The sequence below is a fragment of the Ovis aries genome, chromosome 8, assembly GCF_016772045.2.
Source record: "Ovis aries strain OAR_USU_Benz2616 breed Rambouillet chromosome 8, ARS-UI_Ramb_v3.0, whole genome shotgun sequence".
In the NCBI taxonomy this organism is placed as follows: domain Eukaryota; kingdom Metazoa; phylum Chordata; class Mammalia; order Artiodactyla; family Bovidae; genus Ovis; species Ovis aries.
In genome coordinates, this window is record NC_056061.1 from 29,274,095 (window position 1) to 29,291,219 (window position 17,125).

Genomic DNA, 17,125 nt, shown 5'->3' on the forward strand with positions numbered 1-17,125 from the left:
TAGGGTTAAAAAGCTTTATTTATTTAGACATGTAAACCCATGCTCCAGAACATACAGCATCAGACACTGGTCCACATTTCAAGAGATGTAAAATCTTTTGAAGGAGTTGATTTCTGTTAAGAGTCCTTTTAGCATGAAAGACATTCTTGCTACTGGCTTTGTCACTATTACTAAACCATTTCACACAGAAGGACTGTTTGAAGGATATGGTTGTTAAATGCGATTTTAAAAATGATGCACATAAACAGTTTTAAGGAGGGGGTATGTGTGGAAATCCTGCAGCTGTTTGGCTGCAGACAGGCAGGGGAAATTAGTCAGAAGCCCAAAGCATCATAGTTAATAATCATTATTCTGTTGTCTGGGATGTTTGTTTAAATACTATTGACACTGTGTATGTATTGTCATCTTCTCTAAATTGTAGCTCTTAACCAGTGAAATCTTGTTAAAGACCACCTAGGGTTTCCTCTGTATGATGCTGAAGTGTGTATTCACCTGATGGATAAACAAAAAACAGATTAAAAATTTTTTACTCTCATGTGCAACTAGCAGGAAATTTTCTAAAGCAAAAGATTGCCTGAGTACAGTAAAAATAGAATCTGTAGAGTCCCAACCTTTGTATTTCTCCTCTAGTGATAGAAAATGAACAAACCATCAACTGATTAATACAATTCAGTTCTGCTTAAAATTCACAGAACTGTTTGGTATTTTAAAAGACTCATACTTGCCATTAAGTGTGAAGAAATCAGTAACTATTCTTTTCATCAACAGCATGTTGGGTTCCCCCCACCTTTAGATTTTGCTTATTAAGTGAGGTCATTTGGGGGAAGAGCGGCTCTGGTGGGTGGGAAAAAAAATCTAACAGCCTGACTCCCAAGTTGAGAGCTCCAGATCACGGCCCATTCAGTACAAAGCGTTTTATATCTTGACTTATGAGGAGACAATAGTCGGTCTTACAAAGGCACCACCTGTGATTTAGCACGGTTGACATCTTTGTTAAGAAGGATCCGAAGGGCAGAAGAGAAACAACACGTGCGCAATCCGGAACTTGTTACCAAGACTCACCTTCAAGGCTGTTTTAAGTCGTCCCTGATGTCGGAAGGTTTTATTTTCTTACAGTTTTTTTTGTTTTTGTTTTTGTTTTTTTAAGGAGGTGAGAGGGGAGAGAGGAAATTAACGCTGTACGCGATAACTGACCCAAAGCACTGGACTTACGGCTTGTAAGCGCCAAGCTGTTCCATTTTACAGATGGGTAAATGGAGATCAATCCTCGAAGTGTCTTGCTCAGCCGGTGCCAGGGATCAGGGACCCCCGAGGGGCTTCGGGCCTCCGGGCTAGGGGCGCCGAGGGCGGCGTGACCGCGGGTGGGACGTCGAGTCTTCGGTCCAACCTTCAGGCCGGTGGCTTTTTGCTTCCTTCCCGAAGGTCGCTTCTGACAAATCTATCTATTTGGGGCAAATTGTCAGTGAGAAACTTCCGCTCGAACTGCCGTGGACAAAACCGGCTGTTTGAAAAGGGTAAATCCCGCGGCCCGGCGAGGCTGAACAATGGGCCGCTGGTGCTACTGCGGCGGGGGCGGCCGGGCGGGCCGCACAAAGGGCGGATTAATTGGGGCCGCGGCTGAGCGATTCGCGCTAGCTCCACTCAGCCCGCACCGCGGGGCGCCCCATTGACTGGGCCCCGAGCCCCACTTTTCACAAACTCCAAACAAAAGTCAATTTCTTTTTTATAAGGCGGGGGAGGGGGCCGCGGCCAAGATTCTCCTCTTGCTCCTTTGCCTCAGTCTTGCCGCAAGGGTGGGGGGATTGGGTGGGGGGAGACTGGAAGGAGAGGGGCGTGGGGGAGCCGTGGAGTGGGAAGGGACGTGGGTGTGGCTGCCGCGTCCCTGTCCCCGCCTCCGCTGCCACCTCCTGGCCGAACCCACCTTCCAGGCAGGATCCTAGATTCCTGCCCAAGGCCTAGCAGCTTCAGAAAATGCGGATGAGGTGATGGCAGGGACCCTGTGAGGGTTGAATGCACCAGGCTGGCGGAAGTATTGGCAAGTGGTTGAGGAGGAAGGAAAAGAAACGTCCCCTTGGTACCTCGTGTGACTATTCATCAGATTGAACAACTCCCTTCTACTCTCCATAGAAGGGAGACAAAAATGAGTTTGCCCTCTGTTTACACACACGTTGGGAAGGCAGATTCCTATATCAATGAGCAGATGAGGGAGACAGGATACCAGGATGGGGGCCCCTAAGAAAGACTTCACCATCCCTATGTAGTTATGAGGTGGACTTGCCCATTTAATATATGGGAAAAGATATCTACTTACTTTGTAGATATACAGTAGTGCGAGAAGTGGCATTAATTTAAGAAAACCAAATTGTAGGATTAATATTGCCACTGGTCTGAAAAGCACTTATGGAGGAACTAGGAGTTCATCTCTTCTTGTTTCCTTTCAAAATAGGAATGCAGAAGCCTCTCTGACATAGTCCTAAGCTTGGTTGGCAGTGGTTCCATACAAGTGATTGGTGCATTCTTCTTCAAGGACCAGGTTCCCAAGTGAATCAACAGGAAGGAAGGACCAAGTGCTGGTGTAAGGGAAGCCATTTATTGGGTGAAGGGCTGGCATGTGCTAACAGATGATATCCCAATGTTTTTATCTTATGGGGGAACACTTCTTGTCTTGAACCCGCAGGCATTTTTGTGCTCTGAGTCTGGCTAACTGAAGTCTTAAATGGCTAAGCTTTAGTACAGAAACCCTCCAAAGACATCAGGCTAGGGTACTGGCACAGTGAGAGGGGAGCTCTGATGGCAGGTGCTGAATCTGTGGTAGGCTCAATAAGAGGAGTGAGGAACGCCTTCAAGGATAGGCTAAACCATGGTTGGAGACAGAAAGACCTAGACATCGATGACAGAAAACAATAGCAGCAGATACCTGCTGGCGGAATCCAACCTGGGCTCCTTTTCAACTGCAGTTTAAAACTGTAGATTTAAAATGATCTTCTCTGGGCCAGAATCTGAGCCATTGTAGATTTCTTTTGAATCTAAGGCTGTGAAAATTAAGGGCAAATATTTATCTAAAGATGTCACAACTCTGAATTTCAGTAGTGCCTTATGTGCTAATCTCTGGTGGACATCTAGAATAGCTGTTACTCCACTGTATATTTTGAATTCCCATTTGGAAATCAACATTTTTCCCCACCAATTCTCAGTATGATTTTAGTTTATTGATGCCTTTGCAAATTCCAAGAAAATAAATGACAGGATCTTTTGCTTTTTCCATGTCAGCAAAAGTTGAGTGTAGAGACTGCGATAACACATTATTAGGATGAAAAATGAAAATACAAGTGTGAGTCAGTGATAAAACTTCCACATTGAAGGAATCATTTAACAGCAATGTGTAGGTTTAGACAGAACTGATGACAGGCTCTACTGTCTATTAATAGAGAGCTTATGACCACAGCTTCTAAGAATACCCAGCACAACTGCTTATCATTTTTATTTTACCAATGAAGGTCTTCTGAGAGGGGGACACTAAATGATTTTGATAAGGTCTACTCCTGAAAGGGGTGATATACTGGCATCAAGTCTTTCCATCACTCACTCTTGTCAGTAATCTGGTTCGCTTTCAAGGCCTACATTACTCTCTTGAATTATTCTGGAGTCACTTTATGTGAACATCATTAGAGGAAAGAATCTCCTGGAAATTTGATTATAATTAAACTCTTTTTTTCTCCTCTTACATTTACTGGCTGAGCAAACACTGCTGGAAAGGATGATAATCTTGGTACACCCAGGCTTAGGTTGCCAGAAAAGGACAGAAACCTGACTTCTGATAATGGTAGAGCAGGTGCAAGGTCAGCTCCAGATCTAGAACATGATAGTCATAAGTCAAAATGAAGGGCACTTCACCCAGAGATGGACTAGATTTAAATCAATAAGAGAATGAAGCTAAGATCCTAACATATATCTAACATTTGACTGTGACTGTATCATACATGTAAAATACTGTATGAATATAAATATACTCAGATGGTAAAGAATCCGCCTATAGTGCAGGAGAACCAGGTTCGATCCCTGCGTTGGGAAGATCCTCTGGAGAAGGGAATGCCAATCCACTCCAGTATTCTTGCCTGGAGAATTCCACGGACAGAGGACCCTGCTGGGCTACAGTCCATGGAGTCACAAAGAGCTGGACATGACTGAGTGACTTCCACTAAAGAATGAAATAAAAAGACTGCTCTATCCTAGCAGCACATTAGAAAAAACAATCTCAGTAGTATCTGAAAGGAGACTCCTTTGTGCTTCTTGGATTGCATCTCTCCTCCCTACCAACACACCAGAAATAATCACCACTTTGAATTGTGTTTTACTCAGTTGCTTGCTTTCTTCATAATTTTACTACTTATGTATGTATCCCTAAATTATGTATATTATATAATAACATATAACACAGTCTTCAGTGATTTTTCTCCCAAAACTGTGTTTAGTTTTGGTATTAAATGAATTGTACACTCACACAGTATGGTTTCTTCATTCTCATTGTTATGTAGTAATCCACTGTGTGAGCATGCCACAGGTGCTTGCTCCTCACTAGTAGGAATGGACATTTGGCTTCTTCCCTTCCATTTCCCTTTCTCTGTCTCTTATCTCTCAGATTCTCTCTTGTGCATGCCTCTTATATACATATGCTAGAGTTTCTCTAGTATATAAACCCAGGAGTAGAACTTCTTTCTTATTCAGCCTTATTACCTACTCAAACTGTTCCCTTATATGATTCTATTAATTTACATTCCCAGCAGGAGGTGATAAGAGTGACTGTGCTTCCTGTCCTTTTTAAAATCAGTTCTGTGTTTATGGCTGCACTGGGTCCTCGCTGCTGCTCTCAGGCTTCCTCTAGCTGTGGGGAGCAGGGCTACTCTTTGTTGCAGTGTGTGGGCTTCTTGCTGCAGCGGCTTCTCTTGTGGAGCGTGGGCTCTAGGCATGCCGGCATCAGCAGCTGTGATGCACCAGCTTAGTTGCCCTGTGGCATGTAGAATCTTCCTGGACCAGGAATCCAACCCATGTCCCCTGCACTGGCAGGTGAATTCTTAACCACTGGACCACCAGGGAAGATCCTGCTTCCCATCCTGGTGAACAGTTATTAATGGCTTATGTAAATTTTTTCTTATTCATATCAGATAATTATATCTAGTTTTAATTTGTATTTTTCTGACTAATAATAAGGTTGAACATTTTTCAGGTGTCTGTGGGCCATCTATTTTTTAAAAATTGAAGTACAGTTGATTTACAGTTTTCAAGTGTACAACAAAGAGATTTAACATATATATATATTTCTGATTCTTTTCTATTGCAAGTTATTACAAGATATTTAATATAGTTCCCTGTGCTATACAGTAGGTCCTTGTGCTATTAGCCACTTTTATTTTCTTTTGTGAAATACCTGTTTATGATGTTTCTCATTTTCCCATTGAGTTGTTTTTCATTTGATTCACAGGAGCCCTAAAGTATATATATATATATATTTTTAAATTAATTAATTAATTTTAATTGGAGGCTAATTACATTATTGTAGTGGTTTTTGCCATACATTGACATGAATCAGCCATGGGTGTATATGTGTTCCCCTTCCTGAACCCCACTCCCACCTCCCTCCCCATCCCATCCCTCAGGGTTATCCCAGTGCACCACCCCTGAGCACCCTCTCATGCACCGAACCTGGGCTGGCAATCTATTACACATATGGTAATATACATGTTTCAATGCTATTCTCCCAAATCATCCCACCCTTACCTTCTCCCATCCCACCCCTACCTTCTCCCACAGAGTCCAAAAGACTGTTCTTTACATCTGTGTCTCTTTTGATGTCTCGCATATAGGGTAATCATTACCATCTTTCTAATTTCCATATATATGCATTAGTATACTGTATTGGACTCCGGGTAGCTCCTCTCGGCCGGAGCCCCTGACCTCGGACGCAGGGTGGCTCCTCCCGGCCATTCCTGCGCCGTTGCAGCCTGGCACTCTAGGCCGCTGTCCCTGACTTCAGACGTGGGGTAGCTCTCAGCCTCGCTTAGTGCACCGGCCCGCCATTGCCGCCACCTGTGCTTATAAGAGAAGATTCTACACATGGACATCACCAGATGGTCAATGCCAAAATCAGATTGATTATATTCTTTGCAGCCAAAGATGGAGAAGCTCTATACAGTCAACAAAAACAAGACCAGGAGCTGACTGTGGCTCAGATCATGAACTTCTTATTACCAAATTCAGACTCAAATGGAAGAAAGCAGGGAAAACCGCTAGACCATCCAGGTATGACCTAAATCAAATCCCTTATGATTATACAGTGGAAGTGAGAAATAGATTTAAGGGCCTAGATCTGATAGATAGAGTGCCTGATGAACTATGGAATGAGGTTCATGACATTGTACAGGAGACAGGGATCAAGACCATCCCCATGGAAAAGAAATGCAAAAAAGCAAAATGGCTGTCTGGGGAGGCCTTACAAATAGCTGTGAAAAGAAGAGAGGCGAAAAGCAAAGGAGACAAGGAAAGATATAAGCGTCTGAATGCAGAGTTCCAAAGAACAGCAAGAAGAGATAAGAAAGCCTTCTTCAGCAATCAATGCAAAGAAATAGAGGAAAACAACAGAATGGGAAAGACTAGAGATCTCTTCAAGAAAATTAGAGATACCACGGGAACATTTCATGCAAAGATGGGCTCGATAAAGGACAGAAATGGTATGGACCTAACAGAAGCAGAAGATATTAAGAAGAGGTGGCAAGAATACACAGGAGAACTGTACAAAAAAGATCTTCACGACCCAGATAATCATGATGATGTGATCACTAATCTTGAGCCAGACATCTTGGAATGTGAAGTCAAGTGGGCCTTAGAAAGCATCACTATGAACAAAGCTAGTGGAGGTGATAGAATTCCAGTTGAGCTGTTTCAAATCCTGAAAGATAATGCTGTTAAAGTGCTGCACTCAATATGCCAGCAAATTTGGAAAACTCAGCAGTGGCCACAGGACTGGAAAAGGTCAGTTTTCATTCCAATTCCAAAGAAAGGCAATGCCAAAGAATGCTCAAACTACCGCACAAGTGCACTCATCTCACATGCTAGTAAAGTAATGCTCAAAACTCTCCAAGCCAGGCTTCAGCAATACGTGAACCGTGAACTTCCTGATGTTTAAGCTGGTTTTAGAAAAGGCAGAGGAACCAGAGATCAAATTGCCAACATCTGCTGGATCATGGAAAAAGCAAGAGAGTTCCAGAAAAACATCTACTTCTGCTTTATTGACTATGCCAAAGCCTTTGACTGTGTGGATCACAATACACCGTGGAAAATTCTGAAAGACATGGGAATACCAGACCACCTAACCTGCCTCTTGAGAAATCTGTATGCAGGTCAGGAAGCAACAGTTAGAACTGGACATGGAACAACAGACTGGTTCCAAATAGGAAAAGGAGTACGTCAAGGCTGTCTATTGTCACCCTGCTTATTTAACTTATATGCAGAGTACATCATGAGAAACGCTGGACTGGAAGAAACACAAGCTGGAATCAAGATTGCTGGGAGAAATATCAATAACCTCAGATATGCAGATGACACCACCCTTATGGCAGAAAGTGAAGAGGAGCTAAAAAGCCTCTTGATGAAAGTGAAAGAGGAGAGTGAAAAAGTTGGCTTAAAGCTCAACATTCAGAAAACGAAGATCATGGCATCTGGTCCCATCACTTCATGGGAAATAGATGGGGAAACAGTAGAAACAGTGTCAGACTTTATTTTTTTGGGCTCCAAAGTCACTGCAGATGGTGACTGCAGCCATGAAATTAAAAGACGCTTACTCCTTGGAAGAAAAGTTATGACCAACCTAGACAGCATATTCAAAAGCAGAGACATTATTTTGCTGACTAAGGTCCGTCTAGTCAAGGCTATGGTTTTTCCTGTGGTCATGTATGGATGTGAGAGTTGGACTGTGAAGAAGGCTGAGCGCCGAAAAATTGATGCTTTTGAACTGTGGTGTTGGAGAAGACTCTTGAGAGTCCCTTGGATTGCAAGGAGATCCAACCAGTCCATTCTGAAGGAGATCAGCCCTGGGATTTCTTTGGAAGGAATGATGCTAAAGCTGAAACTCCAGTACTTTGGCCACCTCATGCGAAGAGTTGACTCATTGGAAAAGACTCTGATCCTGGTAGGGATTGGGGGCAGGAGGAGAAGGGGACAAACCGAGGATGAGATGGCTGGATGGCATCACTGACTCGATGGACATGAGTCTGAGTGAACTCTGGGAGTTGGTGATGGACAGGGAGGCCTGGCGTGCTGCGATTCATGGGGTCGCAAAGAGTCGGACACGACTGAGCGACTGAACTGAACTGATACTATATTGGTGTTTTTCTTTCTGACTTACTTCACTGTGTGTAATAGGCTCCAGTTTCATCCACCTCATTAGAACTGATTCAAATGCATTCTTTTTAATGGCTATTAATTAATGTTATTAATGTTCACACATTCTATTGTGTACATGTACCACAGCTTTCTTATCCATTCATCTGCTGATGGACATCCAGGTTGCTTCCATGTCCTGGCTATTGTAAACAGTGCTGCGATGAACATTGGGGTACACATATCTCTTTCAGTTCTGGTTTCCTCGCTGTGTATGCCCAGCAGTGGGATTGCTGGTTCATATGGCAGTTCTATTTCCAGTTTCTAAAGGAATCTTCATGCTGTTCTCCATAGTGGCTGTACTAGTTTGCATTCCCACCAACAGTGTAAGAGGGTTCTCTTTTCTCCACACCCTTCCAGCATTTATTGTTTGTAGACTTTTGATAGCAGCCATTCTGACCAGCGTGAGATGGTACCTCATTGTGGTTTTGATTTGCATTTCTCTGATGAGTGATGTTGAGTATCTTTCATGTGTTTGTTAGCCATCTGTATGTCTTCTTTGGAGAAATGTCTGTTTAGTTCTTTGGCCCATTTTTTGATTGGGTCATTTATTTTTCTGGAATTGAGCTGCAGGAACTGCTTGTATATTTTTGAGATTCTTTGTCAGTTGCTTTGTTTGCTATTATTTTCTCCCACTCTGAAGGCTGTCTTTTCACCTTACTTATAGTTTCCTTCATTGTGCAAAAGCTTTTAAGCTTAATTAGGTCCCATTTGTTTATTTTTGCTTTTATTTCCATTACTCTGGGAGGTGGGTCATAGAGGATCCTGCTGTGATTTATGTCAGAGAGTGTTTTGCCTATGTTTTCCTCTAGGAGTTTTATAGTTTCTGGTCTTACATTTAGATCTTTGACTCATTTTGAGTTTATCTTTGTGTATGGTGTTAGAAAGCGTTCTAGTTTCATTCTTTTACCAGTGGTTGACCAGTTTTCCCAGCACCATTTGTTAAAGATACTGTCTTTGCTCCATTGTATATTCTTGCTTCCTTTATCAAAGATAAGGTGTCCACAGGTGCATGGGTTTATCTCTGGGCTATTTTGTTCCATATGTTTGTGCCACTACCATACTGTCTTGATGACTGTAGCTTTCTAGTATAATCTGAAGTCAGGCAGGTTGATTCCTCCAGTCCCATTCTTCTTTCCCAAGATTGCTTTGGCTATTTGAAGTTTTTTGTATTTCCATACAAATTGTGAAATTATTTGTTCCAGTTCTCTGAAAAATACTGTTGGTAGCTTGATAGGGGTTGCATTGAATCTATAGATTACTTTGGGTAGTATACTCATTTTCACTATATTGATTCTTCCAATCCATGAACATGGTATATTTCTCCATCTGTTTGTGTCATCTTTGATTTCTTTCATCAGTGTTATAGTTTTCTATATAGAGGTCTTTTCTTTCTTTAGGTAGATTTATTCTTAAGTATTTTATTCTTTTCGTTGCAATGGTGAATGGAATTGTTTCCTTAATTTCTCTTTCTGTTTTCTCATTGTTAGTGTATAGGAATGCAAGGGATTTCTGTGTGTTAATTTCATATCCTGCAACTTTACTATATTCGTTGATTAGCTCTAGTAATTTTCTGGTGGAGTCTTTAGGGTTTTCTATGTAGAGGATCATGTTATCTGCAAACAGTAAGAGTTTTACTTCTTTTCCAGTCTGGATTCCTATTTCTTTTTCTTCTCTGATTGCTGTGGCTAAAACTTCCAAAACTATGTTGAATAGCAGTGGTGAGAGTGGGCACTCTTGTCTTGTTCCTGATTTAAGGGGAAATGCTTTCAATTTTTCACCATTGAGGATGTTTGCTGTGGGTTTATTATATATGGCTTTTGTTATGTTGAGGTATGTTCCTTCTATGCCTGATTTCTGGAGGGTTTTTATCATAAATGGATGTTGAATTTTGTCAAAGGCTTTCTCTGCATCTATTGAGATAATCATATGGTTTTTATCTTTCAACTTGTTAATGTGGTGTATCACATTGATTGATTTGCAAATACTGAAGAATCCTTGCATCCCTGGGATAAAGCCCACTTGGTCATGGTGTATGATCTTTTTAATATGTTGTTGGATTCTGTTTGCTAGAATTTTATTAAGGATTTTTGTATCTATGTTCATCAGTGGTATTGGCCTGTAGTTTTCTTTTTTTGTGGCATCTTTGTCTGGTTTTGGTATTAGGGTGACGGTGGCCTCATAGAATGAGTTTGGAAGTTTACCTTCCTCTGCAATTTTCTGGAAGAGTTTGAGTAGGATAGGTGTTGCTGCTGTTGCCATTTCCTTCTCCAATTCATGAAAGTGAAAAAGCTCTTCTCTAAATTTTTCGTAGAATTCTGCTGTGAAGCCATCTGGTCCTGGGCTTTTATTTGCTGGAAACTTCTGAATATATTTTGGATACTAATTTATTGTCTGAATTATAGGAATGGCAAATCTTCTCTCCCCTTTAGTGACTGTCTTTTCATTTGTCTTCTAATGTCTTTTGATGAACTAAAGTTTTAAGGTGGAATTTATCAGTATTTCCCTTCATTGGTTGATGTTTTTGTGTCTTATTTTAGAAAGCCTTCACTACTGCAAGATTGTAATGTGCTTCTGAACTGTTTCCCAGAACTTTTATAGCTTCACCTTTCCATATCTAAGTTTTTAATCCAACTGGAGTGAATTTTTGTATACAGTGTGAGGTAAGGGTTCCAGAAAACCTTTATTTCTGCTTTATTGATTATGCCAAAGCCTTTTACTGTGTGGATCACCACAAATTCTTTAAGAGATGGGAATACCAGACCACCTGACCTGCATCTTGAGAAATCTATATGCAGGTCAGGAAGCAACAGTAGAACTGGACATGGAACAACAGACTGGTTCCTAATAGGAAAAGGAGTACGTCAGGGCTGTATATTGTCACCCTGCTTATTTAACTTCTATGTAGAGTACATCATGAGACATGCTGGACTGGATGAAGCACAAGCTGGAATTAGATATGCAGATGACACCACCCTTATGGCAGAAAGTGAAGAGGAACTAAAGAGCCTCTTGATGAAAGTGAAAGAGGAGAGTGAAAAAGTTGGCTTAATGCTCAACATTCAAAAAACTAAGATCATGGCATCAGGTCCCATCACTTCCTGGCAAATAGATGGGGAAACAGTGGAAACAGTGGCAGACTTTATTTTTGGGGGCTCCAAAATCACTGCAGATAGTGACTGTAGCCATGAAATTAAAAGATGGTACAACTTGGAAGAAAAGTTATGACCAACCTAGACAGCAGAGACATCACTTTGCCAACAAAGGTCCGTCTAGTCAAAGCTATGGTTTTTCCAGTAGTCATGTATGGATGTGAGAATTGTATTATAAAGAAAGTTGAGGGCCAAAGAATTGATGCTTTTGAACTGTGGTAGTGGAGAAGACTCTTGAGAGTCCCTTGAACTGCAAGATCAAACCAGTCCATCCTAAAGGAAATCAGTCCTGAATATTCACTGGAAGGACTAATGTTGAAGCTGAAACTCCAATACTTTGGCCACCTGGTGCGAAGAACTGACCCAACTGAAAAGACCCTGATGCTGGGAAAGATTGAAGGCAGGAGGAGAGGGGACAACAGAGGGTGAGATGGTTGAATGGCAGCACCGACTCAACAGACATGAGTTTGAGTTGGTGATGGTCAGGGAGGCCAGGCGTGCTGCAGTCCATGGGGTGGCAAAGAGTCGGACACAAATGAGCAACTGAACTGAACTGCACTGAAGGGTTCAATTTAGGTTTTTCTTTTCTTTTTTAACAGTTGTTTAATAAATTTTCTTAGTACTATTAGTTTAACCTTTTCTCTGTTTATCTCTAGTGCCCACTCTATTATAAAAGCAAGTCTCTATATATGCCTTGATTTATTTCCAGCTTCCCTATCATAATTCCTTTACCCCCCTTATCTAGCCCTTTGCCAGCATCCTATTTTCTTACTTACTTAGCTTGTATGCTAAGTCTTAATAATCAGGAGGGCAATTCTCCTTACCTTATACTTTTTCTTAGGTATACTTGGCTACATTTGACCCTTTGTTCTTCCATTTTAATTTCAGAATTAGTTTGTCAAGTTCCAGAAAAAATTATTTCTGGGATTTTCATCAGAATTGGACTTAATCAATATGGGGAGAATTGACGTTTTCATATGTTGAAGCTTTCTACTAATAACCTGGTACTTATTTAAGTCTTCTTTAATATTCCTTTCAATAAGGTATAATTTTTCTCTATAAATGAGGTATACAACTTCTATTAGATTGTATCCAGATTTATTATATTTTTGCTATATAATGGCATTCTTTCACAGTTATCTTTTCTTATTGATAGTTTTGCTATATGGAAGTATATACTGACTGAAAAATTCTTATGAATTCTAATAATTCACCTATAGTTTCTTCTGAGTTTTCTATGTGACTAATAATATTATGTGTAAATAACAGCCTTTTAATCTTTTTTAAAAATCCCTAAACCTTTAACTTATTTTCTGTTTTTGTCATACTTACACAGGTTAGGATTTTGAATACAATATTGAATAGCAGTGGTAATGGCAGTAACTTTGCATTTTTGCTGAACTAAAAGGATGTATATGATTGTGGGTACACCCAGGTATAGACTTGACATTATCTTTTTTTTCTTGGCTGCATGGCAAGTAGGATATTAGTTCTCTGATCAGGAAATGGAGTCTTAACCACTGGACTGCCAGAGTCTCTCAACATCTTGGTGAATTAGGTGGCAATTGTTTTCATTTCTAGTAATACTTTGGCCATAGTTTATTTTCTCTGATATTAATTTTGCCACAGTAGCTTTCTTCTGTTAATATTTGGTTTTCCATCCTTTGACGTTCAACCTTTCTGTAACTTTATGTTTTAAGAATCTCTTTTAAACGTTTATATTTTTTAAATTCATTCTGATAATCTTTATCATTAAACTGTACATTTATTTATTCATACATTTACATTATTATAAATACTGATATGTGTACTTGGATTTATTACTGTGATCTTTTTATTGCTTTATATTTCTTTGTTTCTTCTCTTTTTGCTTACTTTGCATTGATTGAGAACTTTTTGTTTGGAAGTTATATTCTTTGTGTGTCTATTCTTTTTTTTTGTTGTTTTTCAATTTATTTATAATTGAGGGAAATTGCTTTACAGTATTGTATTGGTTTCTACCATAAAACGTGAATCAGTCATAACTATATGTATGTGTGTGTGTGTGAATCTTCCTTCCCTCCTGAGCCTCCCTCCAACTCCCTCCCCATCTTGCTCCTTTAGGTCATCACAGAGTGCCAGGCTGGGCTCCCTGTGTTATACAGCAACTTCTCATCAGATATCTGTTTTACACATGGTAAAACACATGTGTATATATGTCGATGCTACTTTCTCCATTCGTCCCACTCTCTCCTTCCCCCACTGGGTCCACTAGTCCATTCTCTTTATCTGAGTCTCCATTCCTTCCCTGCAAATAGGTTCATAAGTACCATTCTAGATTCCATATATGTGTGTTAATATATGATATTTCTTCTCTGACTGCTGTGGCTAGGACTTCCAGTACCATGTTGAATAATAGTGGCGAGAGTGGGCACACTTGTCTTGTTTCTGATCTTAGAGGAAATGCTTTCAGTTTCTCACTGTTGAGAATTAAGTTTGCTGTGGGTTTGTCATATATGGGCTTTATTATGTTGAGGTATATTCCTTCTGAGGAACATAACTCTGAGGGCGTCAGAGGATGAGATGGCTGGATGTAATCATGATGCAATGGACCTGAACTTGGGCAAGTTTTGGGAGATGGTGAGGGACAGGGACCATCGGGTCACAAAGAGTTGGACACAACTGGGCAACTGAACAACAGCAATGTTCCTTCCATGCCTACTTTCTGGAGAGTTTTTATTATAAACGGGTGTTGAATTTTGTTGAAAGCTTTCTCTGCATCTATTGAGATGATCATATGGTTTTTAATCTTTCAATTTGTTAATATAGTGTATCACATTGATTGATTTCCATATATTGAAGAATCCTTGCATCTCTGGTGATCCTTTTAATATATTATTGAATTCTGTTTGCTAGAATTTAATTGAGGATTTTTGCACCTATGTTCATCAGTGATATTGACCTATAATTTTCTATTTTTGCAGTATCTTTGTCTGGTTTTGGTATTAGGGTGATGATGGTCTCTGTGTGTCTGTTCTTTTAGTGGTTGCCTAGCTATTTTAACGTTTTCACTTAAAAAGGTTAATCAGTATCTTTCTTTCTCCTAAACAATATGAGGACCTTAGAGATCTTTTCACTGTATCCTTTTGTAGTTTTGGAATCCAATTCTAGTTAATTACTTTCCCCTCACAGATTAGAAATTATTAATAAAATCAAATTTATTTAGATTTACCCACATATTTGGCTGTATCTTTTCTGATTATTCTGCTTCCCTGGTGGCTCAGAGGTTAAAGTGTCTGCCTGCAATGCAGGAGACCTGGGTTCGATCCCTGGGTTGGGAAGATCCCCTGGAGAAGGAAATGGCAACCCACTCCAGTATTCTTGCCTGGAGAATCCCATAGACAGAGGAGCTTGGTGGCCTACAGTCCATGGGGTAGCAAAGAGTTGGACAAGACTGAGTGACTTCACTTTCACTTTCACTTTTTCTGATTATTAATATTTCCTTCTTTTTGGATTACACTCCTTAAACTTTTCCTTGGTGAGGGTCTACCAGATGTTAAAGTCTCTCAATTTTTGGCTGACTGAAAATGTATTTTACACTCATTCTTAGAAGATATTTCACTGGGAATATAATACTTGTTGTTCAGTCGCTCAGTCATGTCTGACTCTTTGCGAGCCCATGGACTACAGCACACCAGGCTTTCATGTCTTTCACTGTCTCTTGGGAGTTCACTCAAACTCATGTCCATTGAGTGAGTGATGTCATCCAACCATCACATCCTCTGTTACCCTCTTCTCCTCTTGCATTCAATCTTTCCCAGCATCAGGGTCTTTTTCAGTGAGTTGGCTCTTTGCATCATGTGGCCAAAGTACTGGAGCTTCAGCTTTAGCGTCAGTCCTTCCAATGAATATTCAGGGTTGATTTTCTTTAGGATAGACTGGTTTGATCTCCTTGCTGTCCAAGGGACTCTCAAGAGTCTTCTTCTGCACCACAGTTCAAAAGCATCAATTCTTCGGCACTCAGCCTTCTTTATGGTTCAACACTCACATCTCTGTACATGACTACTGGAAAAACCATAGCTTTGACTATATGGACCTTTGTTGGCAAAACGATGTCTCTGCTTTTTAATATGCTGTCTAGGTTTATTCATAATTATTTTCTCTCAGCACACTGATGATGATTTTGCTATTGTGTGTGTGTGTGTCTGTGCATGCTCATGTTCCTTCTGCTTTTTGTTAAAAAGTCAGTTATTGGGTCTAAGGCTGCACATTCACAGATGATCTTTTTTTCTGTCTGCTTTTAAAGTTTTCCCTCCCCTTTGGAGTTCTACATTTTTACAGTCATGGAAACCCTTTGGAATTCTCCATATAGATTTTATTTATCATGCTTGGGATGCACTTGGCTTCCTGAATCTGATCACTGTTGCCTTTAACAATATTGGGAAATTCTCCTCTATTATTATCTCTTTATCTCTTTGGAAGTTACTTTTTCCCTACTCTGTTAGATCCTGAATTCTGATAAGGAGTTATAAAACTCAATACATCTTTTATAGTTTTTGTCTCTTTGTCTCCTGGACTGTGTTCTGGAAAATGTTTAAATATATTTTCTAGTTCACTGATTCTTTTTTTCATGGGGCCTAAACAGCTGTTTAAAAGTCACTTTCCTCCATTAAAAATTTTTTTAAAAATTTCCTGAAGTGCTATTTGGCTCCATATCAGATCTGCTTGGATGTTTTTCTACAATGTCTTATTCCTTTCTAATATTTTCAAGCTTCTCTTTTATTTCATTAATCATATAAAATCTGTATTTGGTCACTAATGTCAATATTTGATGTCTTTGCAGGACCACTTTTGATGTCTGCTGCTTGCTTCTGGTTGTTATCCTCATGGTACCACATTTCTTCCTAGGTTTTATTAAGTTTTTCTTCTGTGAGCTTCTCATTTGTCTTGACAGTTTATCTATGGGGATTCTTAAAAGCCAGAGTTGGAGATAGACTGGTGTGGGGGAGATCCGTACTTGCTCTTTCTGGCTGAGTTACTTGGTTGTACTACCAACGTGGAATCCTTTTATATTGAAATACTCAAATTTTATAGTTCCAAACTTTGAGAGGTTATATAGGTGGTATGGATTTAGGTAGAAAGGTCTCCTGTGATGGATCCTATTGTGCTTCCAAATTCTTAGGGAAGTTTTTTCTTTCTGTCTTCCCAGCGTCAACATTAAGATAGACAAATGTCCTTGCAATAGCATCCCTCTTTGGGACAGAGGTTATTTTTTTTTTAAATTTATCTTTACACTGAGGATGTAGTTCTTTGTAGTTTCAACTTTATGTAAAGATTCTCCTAACAGGTCCCCCACTTTAGGCAATCCCTGACCATCATCTCAGAGTTGAGATTCAGGGTCTCCAGAGTCTGATGGAAAGTTTCAGGGTGAAAGCTGGCTTTGGAACTTGTTTATCTATCAGGATTCCTGCTTTAGTTCACTTTTTGGGATCTGAAAAAGCCTTCCATTTTGCGCAGGCTCAGTGATGTATGTAAAAAGCCATTTAAAAAATATTTTAACG

At 40.1% G+C, this 17,125-nt stretch overlaps 1 pseudogene; it reads right to left on the reverse strand.

Annotated features, from left to right (window-relative positions):
• The window catches only part of LOC114116123 (protein Mis18-beta-like), a 39,360-nt pseudogene continuing 22,235 nt past the window's right edge, over positions 1-17,125 (reverse strand).